This window comes from Cryptomeria japonica, chromosome 10 (genome assembly GCF_030272615.1).
Source record: "Cryptomeria japonica chromosome 10, Sugi_1.0, whole genome shotgun sequence".
Taxonomy (NCBI): domain Eukaryota; kingdom Viridiplantae; phylum Streptophyta; class Pinopsida; order Cupressales; family Cupressaceae; genus Cryptomeria; species Cryptomeria japonica.
The window spans coordinates 40,222,869-40,242,094 of record NC_081414.1 but is presented as its reverse complement, the minus strand read 5'-3'; the positions used below and the strand labels follow the sequence as shown (position 1 = coordinate 40,242,094).

The 19,226-nt window shown below is 34.1% G+C and overlaps 1 non-coding gene across 1 annotated transcript; it reads right to left on the bottom strand.

Moving 5' to 3' along the window:
* Window positions 1-230: 230 nt before the first annotated feature.
* Window positions 231-303, bottom strand: TRNAT-UGU (transfer RNA threonine (anticodon UGU)). The gene has a single exon. It is a non-coding gene; the product is annotated as a tRNA-Thr (tRNA).
* Between the last annotated feature and the right edge of the window lie 18,923 nt (window positions 304-19,226).

Below are 19,226 nucleotides of genomic sequence, written 5' to 3'. Positions count from 1 at the left end.
AAAGAGTACGAATATTGGAATGATTTTATATAGAAATAGAGAAACAAATTATTTTTCAATTTTGTTTCTATTGTAGAGAGAAAAAAAGATATGTTTCAATCATTCATTTCTAGTTGAAGTAGATTATGCCAGGACAGACCCGACGGATCATCGATCAGAAATGGAAGAGTCTTTTCCTTATTTCATAGATTTTAGCGTTGATAGTGGAAGAAATAAAAAGAATAAAAACAAGCCAGCTATCGGGGTCGAACCGATGACCATCACATTACAAGTGTGACGCTCTAACCTCTAAGCTAAGCAGGTTCATATGCATGCAGTATGTAGTCACATACTTACTGGCTGAAATGAAAAAATCTGGAATGTATGAAGGAAGAGGATTGATAATAATCCATCCTTTCCTACAATAAGAAGGAAAAAAACTTCATAGTGATAATGCTCAAATTTCAAGTTGGCTCATTCTTATGCAAAATAAATCGCTATAGGCCTTTTGAACGATCTTTTATCCTATTCGTGGTATAAATCACCTAGAGAACAACTAGTATGGACGATCAATAGGAATTATCTTGTCGAGATCTCAATAGATGAATAAATCTAAACCTCAGATTTTCATTTCACCCCGACGATTTTTTGAATACTCAGAAGGTTTTATGGGTTATAACCTTCCCATTTCATTGTTACTCACTTAATGAAATATACTAACTAATAAAAATAAAAACTGGAACACTATCTCATTCTTTAGTCAGCATTAGTATAGTTCTTTCAAATTATTGATGAGATGCTTGGTCACGAGGTCTTAAAAACAAGCATAAACCATAGTTCAGATTTTCTTCAATATATTACATACCTCGTGCTCTGGATATTAACTATTAGAGCAATATCTAACGAGATAGGAGGACCATCTTTATTTTATAAAGACAACAGATTAGTTTTCTGTACTAGAATAGAGATCAATTTTAACAAGTCACACACCCATAATTCCAAAAATCCTTAGATAAAAGTAATTACATGATCAAACTACCAGAATGTAATAACCTAAAAATGAAAGCTATTCAAAATTCTGCCTTCCTTAGTTCTTTTTCTTTTGGATGAACTTGGGATCCGGGTGGATTCTCTAGTTTTTCTAGACCCAACTAACTGGAATTCTGTCTAATAAAATGGAAGAATTATAAATCTCCAAGATAATACATAAGAATACTGTAAATAGGGCCATTGCAATGCCCATAAAAGGAGTAGTTCCCCATCTGGGAGCAACTTTACCGGATTTTGTATTAAGTGGTTTTAAATAATCTCCTACAGTAGTTCGTATTGGTCCAGTTTTGGAAGTATCATCAATGGTCTATGTAGCCATAAAAACAATAGTATTGGTTGAGATCTAATTAACTTTGTATACTATTATGTATATATACATACATAGGATTACCTACCAATGGAAACTGCAACCTTAGTCGCTATCTCCATAATTTGTTTACTTGTTAGCTTTACTGAAGAATATGAAATTTTGACCTATGATCGTCATGAATTAAATTATGATCATATTGCTTTAGGATGTTTACCAATATTGGTTGTTGAAGATTTAACAATTCAAACAATTCCGAGCTGAACATATTAACTTAGTATGTCTGAAGAAACTATGGACAAACTTTATGTTTTAATCACTTCTACGATTATTCAGATTGAGCTTCGATCAAAGAGTATCTGATAAATAATTTTTTTTTTTTTGATAAATCGGGAATTAATAATATTCCATTAATAATGTCACATGTGTGATTGATCAGAATCTATTATTGATCTATAGATTAATTAATCAGTGCCCATATCAAATGAAATTATAAATCCAGTATAGCATATAGGTAAATGGGGTAACTTTTTATTTAGTGAATGGGAGGAAATAATATTCAAACTTATTGTACACATAATGAATCAGCCTGAATCGATATATGATCTTATTTTGGCTCCTCTAACGCCAAGTCTTATATTCGGAGGTATAGGAGTAGTATTACTTACTAATATAATTTACTCTACTCTTTCATTGGGGCTAGTTCTTATTTGTATATCCTTTTTCTATATTATATTGAACACAGATTTCGTAGCTGTTGCACAAATCCTGATCTACATAGGAGCTGTTAATATTTTGATTCTATTTGCCGTGATGACGAATAATTTGAAATATCCTAATTTATGCCCCTCCCTGGACCATCGGAGATAGCATTATTTCAATAGTTTGTACGAGTCTTTTTTGTTCATTAATTACTATTATCTTGAACATATCATGGTTCAGAATATCTCTGACTCAAAAATCAGATCAAATGTTAGAACGATATTTAACAAACAATATTCAACGTATTGCGGCTTATTTATCCACTGATTTTCTCCTTCCATTCAAACTTAATTCTATAATTCTTCTAGTCACTCGCACAGTATCAATATTGCTCATGTTGTTGGCAATATTGCATTATAATAGACAATGAAAGATTGTTGGCATTTCTTAAGGATATTGAGAAGGTTGTTGATGATTATGGATATAACTAATTAAAGATGTTTTACTGTCTTGATATTATTATTTTGTCATTGATGTCAAGAAATTGATATTCTAATTCAGTATGATGTTGCCATATCTTGAGAAGTATGATATGAAGATTATAAAGATGTTGGTAAAAGACACAAGAAAGAATATGATGAATAAGGTATTCAATGGGCAACTACTACCAAGTCAAACAATGATGAGATCATGATGTTTTAGATTGATTTTACATCATACATATGTTGTAAATTGTAAAGGAAAATACTATACTATGTTATGAAGCAAAGAACCTAGTTGGTAAACCCTAAGGTTATCACTATCAGTTAATGAAGGCGGAATGTCTATCGAGTGGAGTTTAGTATTCATTGAGTTGTTACCGAGTTGTAACCGAGCTATAACAAAATGCATTAAATGTTTACATGTGGTATTTAATGAAGGAAGTTGATGAGCTGGAGCGGATTAAATGATTGGTAAGCCGTGGAAGAAGTTTGTTAACGAATCTAAGGCAATGGAAAGTCAGCATGAAGATCTACAACTCAGATTGAACCGCAATACCCTGGCACAAGTTCCAAGACTATTATGCAAGTTCCAAGGCAGGGTAAAACATTTTCAGATCGAAAGATGCATTGAACCTGGACAAGATTGAAGATCTGATGGCTATCATTGATCATGGGAAATGTGATCAAGGAGATTAAGTAGTTACCTAATTGTTTATGAATAGGAAACTATTGATAAACAATGTATGCGGGCAAGTGTATGCACAGGGATGCTACATAGTGATTACTGAGCACATAAGATTGAAGACCTATTAGAATAACAGAGTATAGAAGCCCAACAGATAGACAAGATTAGTTCTATGTCTAGATTGTATTGAACAAATAGGAATCTGCTTTAGCATTTTAGATGTGAAGTTACAAATAGATTTTTATTACTGTTATTCTGTGAAAGTGACAGAAAATCTCTTAATCGAGTGGACTTAACAGTCTTATATGTAAACCCTCTAGCAAGGTTACATTCTGATTGAATGTTTGAAATCCTTTAACAAGGTCACTTCTAACAGAGTGAAGATCCTAACAGATTTGAGGGAAATCCCTTAACCGGGTCACATCTAGCAATGTGTTTGTAATCTTTAACATGATTTGCTTTTAACCGAGCATACTCTAGAAGAGTATATTTCTTAGTGGGTCCGAAATCCCACAGTGGTTTTTCCCTATTTGGGTTTCCATGTTAAATCTGGTGTTATGAGTGTTATGATGTTTATATTGTTCAAATGCTTTTGAGTTTGCATATTTAACAGTTTTGGTTATATTACTGATATATATGTTACTGAGGTTGAATCTGATGTTTTTATGGATGATTAAGTTTGTATGATTCACGCCTCCCCCTCATCTTGTTGGCTATTAGATCTGTACTTATATTAAGTATCAGAACTATCAATTGGTATCAAAGCATTGGACTCAGGAAGGAAAGTTTAAAGGCACTTGAGTTAAAGATCCAAAGATGTATAAGAGGGATGCACCAAAGCTGAACAAGTCAACTTTCTCTACATGGCAGAAAAGGATGAAGTTACATCTATCAAGAGTTGGACAATATGATGTATACTATCTGGAGAATGATTTTGTTACACCGAGCACCTATCCATTGACTATGGAAGAAATAAAGGCGAAGCAAGAACATATTCAAGCAATGATTGAAATAACATCCGCATTGACCGATTCAGAGTTTAATGATCTAGAAGGCTGCAATAATGCAAAGGCAATGTGGGATAAGCTCATATCAATATATGGAGGAGATGAACATGTTCAAAGAGCAAAAGTAGACAGTCTGAGAGGATAACTTGAATCTATGAGGATGAATGAAGGTGAGAACATAACTCAGTACAATACAAGACTAAAGGAGATTGTCAATCAAATCAAAGGAGCAGGTGGAACTATTGAAGAAAAGGATATAACAAGTAAGTTGTTAAGAACCCTTCTACTAGCTTATGCAATCCGAGTTTCTGCAATCAATGAATTGAGGTCTGTACCTAATATGCCAGTTTCTTTGGATGCTACTATTGGTAAGCTACATGTATTTGAGTTAAGTAATTTTGATAACAATGGATCTTCAGTAAATAAAGTTGAATCTACATTTAGTTCTTTTCATCTTGATGAATCTAATGATTACAATGAAAGAAAGTATAAGTACTCTAAAGGAGATCACAGTGGAGCAAGTGAAAGATTTTAGAAGAACATGGAAGAAGTACACAAACTATATGAAGAAATCAGAAAGCAAGAAGAGTTTGAAGCACTATTAGCCAAAAGGTTACCGAGAGGCAAAGGTAAGTATAAAGGAAAACCACCTTTGAAATGTTTTAATTGTGATAAGATAGGACATATGGCTTCTAACTGTCCTGACAAAGATTTTACTGAAAAGAGAGATTACTGAGATAACAGACAGAAAGATAACCATTACAAAGGACACTAAGACTTCAGAAGAAGAGATAGAAAGACATGCTTAATAGCTGATGAGGAATCTAATGATGATAAATCAGATGAGACTAATACAGAGGAAGTAGTTTATGTGGCTATCAAGGATGGCTCAGATGAAGAAAGGTATGAAGAAAAATCCCTAATATCTCACATAAACACTAATGATTCTTGGATTATAGATAGTGGATGCTCAAATCATACACAAGTTTGTTATGTTAGAAGATTATGATGGAGGCTATGTTAGATTTGGTAATGATGCACCATGTCCGGTAAGAGGTAAATGATCTATAACACTTCTTGATAATGGAAGATGCAATGATGTTTACTGGGTTGAAGGTTTGAAATACAATTTGTTGAGTGTAGCACAGCTAAACAACATAGGTTACCGAATAGAATTTCAGAAAGGAATTGTCAAAGTTTATGACAAGAATGGAAAGTTAGTTGCTACCAGGACACAAACAAAAGGTAATACATTTCACCTTGACTCAACTCAGAATAAATGTTTGCATGCAAAGATTGATGATACCTGGTTATGGCATAAAAGGATTTGTCATGTAAATTTTGATAATCTAATCAAAATAAGTAAGAAGCACAGAGTAAGAGGTCTACTGAGTCTTGAAAAACCTGAGAATGCTATGTGCCGAGGATGCCAGATGGGCAAGATGACAAGATCAAGCTTTACAAGTAAGTCTTACACTTCTAAGGGAATTTTAGATCTAGTGCACACTGATCTTTGTGGTCCTATGAAAGTTCAAAGTTATTATGGTGATAAGTATTTCATATTATTTGTGGATGACTATTCAAGGATGATGTCAGTAATGTTTTTAAAGGAAAAATTAGAAGCTTTTCAAATGTTTAAATGGTACAAGGCAAGAGTTGAAAATGAAACAAGAAGACAACTGAAATGTCTTAGATGAGATAGAGGAGGAGAGTTCACATCTGATGAATTCAACTTATTCTGCAATGATCATGGTATTAAAAGACAAGTCTCTGCACCAAGAACTCCACAATAGAATGGAATAGCTGAAAGAAGAAACAGATCTATTGTGGATTGTGCTAGAACACTGATGATTGAAAAGAAGGTGACACAAACATTTTGGAGAGAAGCAATAAGCACAACTGTTTACACCTTGAATCGAGTTCAATTGAAGAAAGGTACTTTGAAGACACCATATGAAATCTGGTATGATAAGAAACCTAATGTTAGTTATTTAAAAATCTTTGGAAGTAGATGCTATGTTCATAAAGATGATAGAAATGGCAAGTTTGATCAGAAAAGTGAAGAAGGAACATTTGTAGGTTATTCTTCTAGAAGTAAAGCATTTAAATGTCTGATCAAATAATCTAACAAAATAGTAGAAAGTGCAAATGTGAAAATTGATGAATTTGCAGAAAGAAATGATGAAGGAAATTCCAAGGAACCAGAAGACTATGATGAATTTGTCTATGTTCAACCAAGAAGTCCTACCGAGAAGACTGTTGAAGAAAATGAAGAGAATATCCAGTTATTGAGTGATGAAGAAGATCATACAGGGCCTACCGAGCTTGTATTAGCCAAGTATATCAGAAGACATCATGCACCAAGTCAGATTATAGGAGATAAGGATGATCCAGTGATGACAAGGAACAAACTAAGACAGAACGCATGTTTGATATCTGAATTTGAACCGAGAATAGTGAAAGAGGCATTTAACAGTGAAGATTGGGTAAATGCTATTATAGAAGAGATTGATCAAATCAAGAAGAATGACACATGGACACTAATCCCAAGACCAAAGGACAAAAATGTAATCGGTACAAAGTGGATTTTCAGAAACAAGCTAAATGAAAAATGAGAAGTCATTCGAAACAAAGCAAGATTAGTTTGCAAAGGTTATGCTCAAGAAGAAGGAATTGATTATGGTGAAACTTTTGCACCTGTTGCTAGACTTGAAGGAGTAAGAACATTGTTGGCCTATGCTGCTTTCAAGAACTTCAAGGTATATCAAATGGATGTCAAATCTGCATTTCTGAATGGATTATTATTAGAAGAAGTTTTCATTGAACAACCTGAAGGATTTGTTGAAGACAATAATAAAGATTAGGTATGTAAATTGAACAAAGCCTTATATGGTTTGAAACAAGCACCAAGAGCATGGTATGAAAGATTGCACTCTTATTTGATTAAGATTGGTTTTATAAGGACAAGTGAGAACAACAACATGTACATGAAGAATGATGAAAATGGAATACTGATCTCAGCCATATTTGTTGATGATATTATATTTTGTGGAAATGACTCTTTATGCAAGAACTTTGGAAATGAAATGAGAAAAGAATTTGAGATGTCATTAATTGGTGAGATAAAGTATTTTATAGGTTCACAGATACTGCAAATGAAAAATGAGATTTTCATTACTCAATCCAAGTACATAAAGGAAATCTTGAAGAAATTTGGAATGGATGATTCAAAACCAGTAAGTACTCCTATGACTACCAACTGTAAATTATCTAAGAATGATAAATCCGCATCTGTTGATGAGACACTCTACCGATCCATGATTGGAAAACTACAATATGTTGTTCACAGCAAACCAGACGTAGCACATGCAGTAGGTATAGTTGCAAGATTCTCTATAGATCCTAAGGAAACACACATTTCAACAATCAAAATAATTTTTAGATACTTGAAAGGCACAGAGGATTATGGCTTAGTATATCAGAAAGGAAATGATTTTGATTTAAAAGTTTATACTGATGCTGATTGGGCAAGCAACATTGATGACATAAAAAGCACAAGTGGAGGAGCTTTCTTTTTAGGAGAAAGACTAGTTAGTTGGCTTAGCAAGAAACAAGGATGTGTTTCACAGTCAACAGCAGAAGCTCAATACATTGCTACAACATTGAATTGTACCAACATTGCATGGATCAAACAACTGTTGGAAGGTATAAATGAGAAAGTTACCGAGCCAGTAACTATATTCTGTGACAATACTAGTGCCATTAATATTTCAAAGAATCCTGTTATGCACTCTAAGACAAAGCCCATATCTATCAAATATCATTATCTTAGAGAAGAAGCTCAAGAGAAGAAAGTGGTGTTGGAATATGTTAGCACAAAGGAGCAAATAGCAAATATCTTCACCAAGCCACTACCAAAGGACACTTTTGAATATCTCAGAAGCAAGTTAGGGGTCCTACCCCTATCTTCTACTCACTGACCGAGTTCGGTGAAAGCATCAATCCGATGACTCTAATGAATATCTTTTGGGAGTTGATGCTGAGTTATACACTTTAGGATGTTTTCTAAAAGTGTACTAGAATTAATATAGGAAATATTACAAGGAACAGGAATTGAAGACAAATGCTCTGACCGAGACTCGGTTGATACACAACAGAAGGAAATCACTTCTTACAGAAATAAATTATGTTTTAAGTTCTTTTTGGCATTGTTGTCAAAGGGGGAGAAGACCTACAAAGGAGGAGAAGACTACTATAAAGGAGAGAAGACTGAGAGAAGACCTATCAGGGGAGAAGACTAAGAGAAAACTGAGTAGACTACAGATTGGGAAGTAGACTGAAGAAATGAGGAGAAGTGTAATGTATGGGGGAGAGCATTTCAGCATTTCAAAATCACAGCAATCCGAATCTCTTAAGGTCAAATCAATTGGTTTTGCCATCAATGCCAAAGGGGGAGATTGTTGGCAATATTGCATTATAATAGACAATGAAAGATTGTTGCATTTCTGAAGGATATTGAGAAGGTTGTTGATGATTATGGATATAACTGATTAAAGATGTTTTACTGTCTTGATATTATTATTTTGTCATTGATGTCAAGAAATTGATTTTCTAATTCAGTATGATGTTGCCATATCTTGAGAAGTATGATATGAAGATTATAAAGATGTCAGTAAAAGACATAGGAAAGAATATAATGAATAAGGTATTCAATGGGCAACTACTACCGAGTCAGACAATGATGAGATCATGATGTTTTAGATTGTTTTAACATCATACATATATTGTAAATTGTAAAGGTTAATACTATACTATGTTATGAAGCAAAGAACCTAGTCAGTAAACCCTAAGGAACCTAGTCGGTAAACCCTAAGGTTATCGCTATCGGTTAATGAAGGCGGAATGTCTACCGAGTGGAGTTTAGTATTCACCGAGTTGTAACCAAGCTATAATAGAATGCATTAAATGTTTACATGCGGTATTTAATGAAGGATGCTGATGAGCTGGAGCAGATTAAATGATTGGTAAGCCATGGAAGAAGTTTGTTAATGAATCTAAGGCAATGGAAAGTCGGCATGAAGATCTACAACTCAGATTGAACCGCAATACCTTGGCACAAGTTCCAAGACTATTATGAAAGTTCCAAGATGGGGTAAAATGTTTTCAGATCAAAAGATGCATTGAACCTAGACAAGATTGAAGATCTGATGGCTATCATTGATCATGGGAAATGTGATCAAGGAGATTAAGTGGTTACCTAATTATTTATAAATAGGAAACTGCTGATAAATAATGTATGCGGGCAAGTGTATGCACAGGGATGCTACATAGTGATTACCGAGCATAGAAGCTTGAAGACCTATTAGAATAACATAGTATAGAAGCCCAGCAGATAGACAAGATTAGTTCTATGTCTAGATTGTATTGAACAAACAAGAATCTGCTTTAGCATTTTAGATGTGAAGTTGCAGATAGATTTTTATTACTGTTATTTTGTGAAAGTGACAGAAAATATCTTAACCGAGTGGACTTAACAGTCTTATATGTAAACCCTTTAGCAAGGTGACATTCTGATTGAATGTTTGAAATCCTTTAACAAGGTCACTTCTAACAAAGTGAAGATCCTAATAGATCTGAGGGAAATCCCTTAACTGGGTCACATCTAGCAATGTGTTTGTAATCTTTAACATGATTTGGTTTTAACCGAGCATACTCTAGAAGGGTATATTTCTTAGTGGGTCCGAAATCCTACAGTTGTTTTTCCCTATTTGTGTTTCCACGTTAAATCTAGTGTTATGAGGTTTATATTGTTCATATGCTTTTGAGTTTGCATTTTTAACAATTTTGGTTATATTACTGATATATATGTTACCAAGGTTGAATCTGATATTTTTATGGATGATTAAGTTTGTATGGTTCACCCCCCCCTCTCATCTTGTTGGCTATTGGATTTGTACTTATATTAAGTATCAGAACTATCACACGCATGTACCAGAGAGCTACCTACCTACTATAGATCCTCCAGATCATTGCTAGTAGTACCACTACTTGCTAAATCGACCGCTTAGCCAACTGTATCGGATGCTTAATCTGTTGTTATTAGGTCTACTGCATTAATATACATAAACTACTACTGGTGGTTCTCGCTATGGATCTGCTTCCTCTCCCACCATTAGTGCTTCATTTCTAATGATGGAATCATCCCGTACCATTTTCTAGGGAGTTGGAATGGGCTATGACCCTTATATTGAGAGGTATTACATTGCAACGATCAAGAAAGAACCTTAACTTGGCCTTGCTTACTTTGGTCACCCTTGCTCCTTTTGTGCATTCAGATCTGGCCTTAGTTGCTGATTTGACTTTAGCCATTGAATGCTATCTATATGCCATATTACTAGTTCACTATTATTGCATGAGTTGATTCGGCGGGAGCCGGTGTGCTATGGGCGGATTCGACATGAACAGATTTTGCATGATGAGTAACTTATTTTGCATGATGAGTAGCTTATTTTGCATGAGTTGATTCTTTGGCATGTGCTATGGTTCCAACCATAGGATTTGCCTTTGGTATTGATAGCTATGGATATTGACCAACTTCCCTCTAGCCTGTGGCCAATCTTCCCCATCTATCTATGATATATTGGTCAATGGTCTATCCTTATCGGTCAATGGAGTCTACTGGCATGGGATATGGATCTTCAACAACCACTGGTTATGGGTCATAAACCTTACATACATGGGAAAAAGGAAGGGTTCATCAGGACCAAATATCTATGTAGAATAGGAGGGAATACCAGGCAAAGCTCCTATATATATATATACTGAATAAGGATATAACAGACATTTCAATAAGGATATTGAGAAGGTTGTTGATGATTATGGATAAAACTGATTAAGGATGTTTACTATCTTAATATTATTATTTTGTCATTGATGTCAAGAAATTGATTTTCTAATTTAGTATGATGTTGCCATATCTTGAGAAGTATGATTTGATGAGTATAAATATGTTGGTAAAAGACACAAAAAGAATATGATGGATAAGGGGAGAAATAAGTTATTCAATGGGCAACTATTACCGAGTTAGACGATGATGAGATCATGATGATTAGATTGTTTTGATATCCTACATATGTTATTAATTGAAAGGTTAATACTATACTATGTTACCGAGCAAAGAACCTAGTCGGTAAACCCTAAAGAACCTAGTCGGTAAACCCTAAGGTTATCGCTATCGGTTAATGAAGGCAGAATGTCTACCGAGTGAAGTTTAGTATTTATCGAGTTGTCAACCGGGTAATAACAGAATGCATTAAATGATTACATGCATTATTTAATGAAGGAAGCTGATGAGCTGGCTATGATTAAATGATTGGTATGCCGTGAATGAAGTTTGGTAAAGAATCTATGGCAAAGGAAAATTGGTAGGAAGATCTACAACTTAGATTGAACCGCAATACCCTAGCGCAAGTTCCAAGGCAGGGTAAAATGTTTTCAGATCGAAGGATACATTGAACCTGGTCAAAGTTTGAAGATCTAATGGCTATGACTGATCATGGGAAATGCGATCAAGGAGATTAAGTAGTTGGCAAATTGTTTATAAATAGGGAATTGTTGATAAACAATGTATGCAGACAAGTGTATGCACAGGGATGCTACATAGTGATTATCGAGCATAGAAGCTTGAAGATCTATTTTGAATAACAGAGTATAGAGCCCAACAGATGGACAAGATTAGTTCTATGTCTATATTGTATTGAGCAAATAAGAATCTGCTTTAGCATTTTAGATGTGAAGTTGCGGATAGATTTTTATTATTGTTATTTTGTGAAGTGACAGAAAATCTCTTAACCGAGTGGACTTAATAGTCTTATTTGTAAAACCCTCTAGCAAGGTGACATTCAGATTGAGTGTTTGAAATCCTTTAACAAGGTCACTTCTAACAAGGTGAAGATCCTAACAGATCTGAGGGAAATCCCTTAACCGGGTCACATCTAGCAATGTGTTTGTAATCTTTAACAGGATTTGCTTTTAACCGAGCATACTCTAGAAGAGTATATTTCATAGTGGGTCTGAAATCCCATAGTGGTTTTTCCCTATTTGGGTTTCCACGTTAAATTTGGTGTTATGAGTGTTATGATGTTTATATGCTTTTGAGTTTGCATGTTTAGCAGTTTTGGTTATATTACTGAAGTATATGCTATCGAGGTTGAATCTGATGTTTGAATGGAAGATTAAGTTTGTATGATTCACCCCCCCCTCTCATCTTATTAGCTTGGCATCTGTACTTATCTTTAAGTATCAGAACTATCACATAGACCTTACATACATGGGAAAAAGGAAGGGTTCATCAGGACCAAATATCTATGTAGAATAGGAAGGAATACTAGGCAAAGCTCCTATATATATATATATATATATATATATATATATACATATGTATATATGTATACATATATATGTGTGTGTATGTATGTGCATGTCTACAAATATGTGTACATACATAAATTTAAAACTCACAGGTCCATTAGTAATAGCATCATCAACGAAGTCTCATCAATGCACATGATATATATATATATATATATATATATATATATATATATATATATATATATATATATATATATATATATATATATATATATATATATATATATATATATATATATATATATATTGGAAGTTTGTAGCATGTGCATTAAATAACATGTACCTGAGTAGAAGGAGGCACATGATACTCGGACTCTCTTGCAATGATTGTGTCCACTAAAACATCAAAATGATTTGTGTCATCCATGCCCATATCTACATCTGTATGAGCCATCATGTGTCACCCTAATGATGAATTGTAGGGGACTATGTAGCTAATATGACATTGACGACAAGTGTGAATGTGTCATATAACCTTTCAATGTCTATATCATGTTTAAGTCAACATCCCCTAGGCTAGGCTTAGACCTATGATGCTCTGCACTCACTGAAGGATCTATACCCTGTGTTTCTCCCTTTATAGCAACAAAATGATCTTTAGGTGGATCGTGATGTGCACTGGTGCTAGGCCCACTTGAATGATGAGAATGACACAAGATCCTAAATATAGATGAAAAATAGAACCCACACGACCTCTAATCTTTGCTATAGGGATATGATGCTTTTACGCAATGAGAGCATATGCATCCAATATGTCCTCAACCAAACTAATCAAATTAAATCAAGACATGTCTCCTATAAGACCCTCTAGGTTAGCGGGCAAAGGGATGCTTGTTACACCATAAGGATAATTGTAGTTTCTTCCAAGATGTGTTGTTATTTAAGATCTAGAACATGGTCAACATCAAATACTAACCCACCTAATCAGTAGATATTGAAGTGGCCAATACCTACAATGTCACCAACTCTATCAATTGCTTCCCTAAGTTGGGTAGCAAAGACAACCTCATCTGTTGTGAGAGCTAGTGCAAGGGAAATAATTGGTGTCCTATTACCAACAAAGGCCCTATATGCTAGCACCTCTCGACCTGCTTGACGATAAGAATCTCTATTGGAAACCCTACCACGACCCTAGCCGAAATATGTTGGAAAATAATAGTAGTTGACATCATGGTTCAAACAAACCTCAACATACAACTACTGTACAAAATAAAGTGGAATTTGTTCGTTATTTGGATAATGACCATGTGTTACAAGGAATTGTGGGTATATCAAAGTAGTCATTGTAGGATCCTCACATCTCATAACGTAATATGCCTCCACCTTATTCTTACTCACATATGATGGAAAATAGTTTTCTTTTAGGGTTTCTTTGGGAACTTAACTTTGAACCTTAGTAACGGACAGACCTCAACAAAGTTCTTGCTTAGGAAAAATAGGAAGAGTAGACTCAACAGAATAAGCACTAGTTCCCTAAATATTGGTGTGGGAGCACCTTGCAAACTTTGAAGAGCATTTGAGCAATGAAGGCTCTTGGAGGTATTTATAGGGTCCTTGAATGTTTTAAGTTTTAATAAGGTCTTTCAAGACCAATCATTTTTGTTTTGATTATCCATGTAAGGCCTTGGTGCCATTTGTAGTTGTGAGCTTCTTAGGACCTATTTGGTCAACCATGGTAAAATGACATCCAAAATGAATAAATGAGGAAAGAACTGTATTTTGGATCCTATGTGGCCTATTTGTAAGGTTTATGATGTGTCCTAATAGGTTACATATGCATATGTCATAGGTTATCAAGTTTTGTGCAAAGTTGTCAAGTTTGGATGACAACTTTTGTTCTCAACTTGTAACTAATCTCCCTCCAATGACTACTTAATTCAAATTTCAGTTGGATTCAGTTGAGGAGGTTTCATATACCTTTCTTAAGTCCTTGGAGGTCGATAAGAAAGGGGTTGAGGAAGTTAAGATTTAAGACAGTGATCAAATTCAATAAAACACTAAATAATTTACACAAATTCAGTGCAACAGTGCTTTGTATGACCATTGTATGAATTCCATGTGCAAGCTAAATAATTTATTTGAATAGGCCTTTGTGTTTATTTTCATTTGGCTTTTATTTGGCAAGAAAATACTAAGAAACAAGCGAGATATCTGCATTTTGGTGAAAGGTGGTCTGAAAACCCTCCAAAACCAAGGTTTCCGAGGAAATGCTTTCTTAACCCCACATTCCTCTGCCAAATTGGCTCAAAATATGGGGAATGGTAGGGGAGAAATTTAATTTTAATATTATCAAAGTTTCTGAGTGGGCCATTGAACTAGTGAATTTTGGGAGCAAGCCCTAGGTTAGGCATCCTCATGTGACTAGTTGGTTTGGATTGATAATAATTGTGTAGAGGCAAAAATAGGAGTGGTGGAGCCTATATAATGATGGATTTTTTTGTTTTGGGATGTGTGCAAACCTGTCACATCCATTTGTGTCACTAGATCAAGCCATTGGTGTGTGGTTGCTTTGAAAAAATGACATAAAAGCCCTATTAGGTCTACTGTAGCAACAGTTGTTTGACCCGGTCAATGCAAGAGTTAGGGTTTGATTCTTGGGAGTGTTTTGTATCACCAAAATGGGTATCTGAGAGTGACAAGAGTTTGGGGTTTCATTAGGAGAATTTCAAAGTTTTTCCCTCAAAGGCTCGAAACTAGGGCTACAAGGAATAGGTGTCTTGTAGAGGGCAAGTCACCTTGATTGAACTTGTACAAACAAAGGGGTGTTGTCTTGGTTGTAGTCAATGTCTCTAGAATTGGAAAAGAGATTCTATAGGGTCCATAACTTCTCTTCCATGGTGGATTTTTTATAATCCAAGTTGGTCATAGGTGGCGACATGAGTGTTGGAGTCAAGGAGAGTAGAGGTGTCCTTTCAAAAGGGGCCCCATTGAAAAAAGGGGAGTGTAGAGGTGTCCTTTCATGTTTTTGGTAGGATTGTCCAATAATCTACAAATTTTGAGACCTTAATTGATGGTCTTGTAGAGTGAGTTTGTGTGAGAAGCCTTTGTTCCTTTGGGCTCTACATCAAATATAATCTCTAATAGTCACCAAGCGATCTAGTATACTCTGACAAGTGTTCCTATAAACACTTGTATTGATAATACTAGCTATTGAGGCTCTCAATTTTTCAGTCTCATGGTTAGTTTGTGCAAAAAGTTGTTGAGGTGGAATTGCCTCATCTACCATGGTGTAGATAGGTACACCTGGAGCACAATTAAATACCAAGCCTTAGATTTCTTTATCTAAATCTATAATTGAAAGAATTACTAGATACATTCAATTTAAATATACTAAATGAATGTACTAAATCTATTCAAATAAATTATAAATACACTTAGCTAGATCAATACAATATAATTATCTTGAATCATAAACATGCATCAATTTCAAACTAGTATCTAAACAATTCATGTGTATCACATGTAACTAATCCATGAAAGTTAATTTATGATTTAAAAATTTATGATCTTGTAATTAAATGAGGCAAGAAAATGTCACTTGTACATTCGTACATTAAAAGTTAATGAACTATCATGAGATATTTCAATACCAAAAATAATATAATGGATCATATCTAGATAATATGACTCACACATGTATCTAGATGAGTTGTCAATATTAATTTATGTTGGTTAGTGTTAAGTGAGCATATTCTAGGTTTGGTTGTTAAAATTGACATGCCAAAAAGGGTTTATTGATGAGGGAAAGTAAGATTTAGAGAGGAAAATGTGAAAAATGATGTGGTTGTTAAATTTTTTGCCAAAGAAAAATAGAAGTGTTTTAAAATATTTGTATGTGATTTAAAGTGTGTAGGATACTACCATGATCATGGTAGTCAAAAAATATCTATCTAGGACATGGATACATGTCTGATAAAGAAAATAAATGTAAAAACATAAATAACTTGCTAACATGATAGATAATTGGCTCTAAACAATGTCAAATAAATTTTCCAACTAGTGCAGGATGAAGACTTGTAAATATGCTAAAACAAGACCAAAAATGTTGTAAGGGAATGGATACTAGATAAGTGTAATTTACATAGTAGAAATCATAAAGTGTGCAACTTTTTACCATACAACATAAGAACGTAAAACCTTAACAAGATCTAGAAATAACATTGCACAATTAAAAATCATAGATTTGTTACACTAAAATAGTTGAAGTATAAACCTCAAATCAAAACCATAGGTTGCTATAAAATATCATAGCTTCGCTAAGAAAAATGACTTTTCTATAAGATTAATCTAAGCTAATAATTTGATAAGCGTGAGTTCTCATCACATGCATATATTTCACTTAATATATATTCAAGAAAGATAGTTGAAATAATAGGAACTATAATATATTTAAAAAACAATCGTTAATAAGAGCCACATTGTCTTAAGGGGTCATATGTGTTAAGGTATCCTATGCCTTAAGGGGTCTTATGTCTTAAATAAGGGGTTGAATAGGATGTCATATTATAATACATGTTAGGGGGACCTTATGTCTTAAGGTGTCATAGGATGTCATATCGTTTTGTGTTGTCAATGAATGATCTGATGAAATTATTGTGGTTTGGTTAAGAATCCTTTACTTTTCTCTCATTCTTACAGTGTTAAAGCAAGAACATTCATGTTAGATGCAAGTCATAGTTTGTGTTGTTCCGATTTTAGTAAGTCAGAGTTGTAAAAATATTATTTTCCTTCAAGAAAATGCTGAGTCCAATACTTATTATGAAACACTTATGCATTTGATGATTTATTTTGAGTTGTGAACCAAAAAAACTTCTTTGATTAAATCTGATTGTGAGTTAGTCTAGAAATTAGATATTAATAAATTCGGTGCATCATCTCCTAGGGCTATAGTTTTTTACTTCAAGTTATTATTTCTATTCATTTTCCTATCAAGTGTAATAGTTCTGGGAGGTCTTTTAAGGGAACCAACCCTCTTTGGAAGTTCATCCTCATCATAGGTGGCCCACAATAAGAGGATAATCCCATGTTTCACTGGATAGTGGAGCTTACACTTGTCTAGGCTGCAATCCTTCATGACAATAAATACCTTTGTGGAAGAAGGACAAGGTAAACATATTAATCTTAGTACATCTATCCCTCTAGATATTTATTCTCTAAGAGCTTATCTTAATCACCAACATGTTTTGAGGAAAGATGATGTTACATGCATTTTATTCATGACCTATCTCCTAACATAACATTTAGAAAAGATGAAGATTTAGATGATGAGAATAATTATTTCCAACCTAATAGAGTTGATATGAATAATGGTTATAGAACTGAGAATCTTCCTGCAAAGGAAATTCCTTTGTAATCTATTCATCTCTTTGGCCTTCAATCATGTTCTTACACAAAAAATTACAAAGAATTCTGGAATGAAACTCCTTCTTCCTCACAATTAAAAACATTTTATGAGGTTGGTTGTGATATGATTTCTAAACAAGGCTATATTGGATAAGGTCTTGGAAAATTTAAACAAGGAATCAAGGTCCCTTTAGACCCTCCCTCACATTACACTCAAGAAGGCATAGGATATTCTCCCTCATTACCTCAAACTTCTATGGATGATCTTGTTAAAACTTAGTTAATACCCCTTTATTTTGCAAAGAAAAGAAGAATCCATAACCTAATAAAGACACCAATCCTTGTTGCACATATCATCAAATCCATAGTCATATTACAAATTATTATCTTGATCTCCAAAATGAAATTCAAAAACTTATTACTAATGGTACTATTACAATGATAGATGAATACCACTTCATTCACCTATTATGTTGCTCTTCACTATATGATATTAGTAGCTTGCCTTTTGGGGGCTCTTTGTCATTCATGGTGGTACAATTTCATGTGAAATCATACTTGGTTAGAAACATAATAGCCTTTATTATTATTGTCTACATGTTTGGTAGGAAAGAATAATGTTCCAATCTTCCCTCTTTTCAACAATTTCCTTTTCCTTTGATGAATTGCATCTTTCATAACTTGATGTCCTTTCTTGCATACATTTATCCTCTGGATGCGAGTGCATGTGTGTCCCTTGGTTAGGACCTATTCCATTCTTGAAATTATAATTTATCCTTAGTGAACGTGTGCAATCCTCCACTAAGAATCCACTTTTCTAGCATACAGGGAAGGAGTGTACTCTTAGTATCTTTCCCCTTTCAAAGATGTTCTCTTTATTAAATATCTCCTCTACTTTTTTGAAGGTACATATATTTAGCTGAAGATCTCTTCCTGCTTTCACTATGCATCCCTCAAAACAATCCCTTCACACTTGTTTCAAGATACTTCCTTTATAATTATCTCTTCCCCGCTTCAAAAGAATTATACCACTTTTAGCTTGAAGTGATGTACATTTTTTCTTAAAGGATATCTCCTTGGTGATGAAGGTGTTTATTCTTGCCTTTTCTTTTTTCCTTCAGACATCAACATAGGGTTATGTTGACATGTTAAGGGCCCGCTCATTTATGTGGCCTCCTTGTTAGTTCTTTTCAATTTCACATTGTAGGATTTCCTTACAAACAATGTGCTTTTTTTGT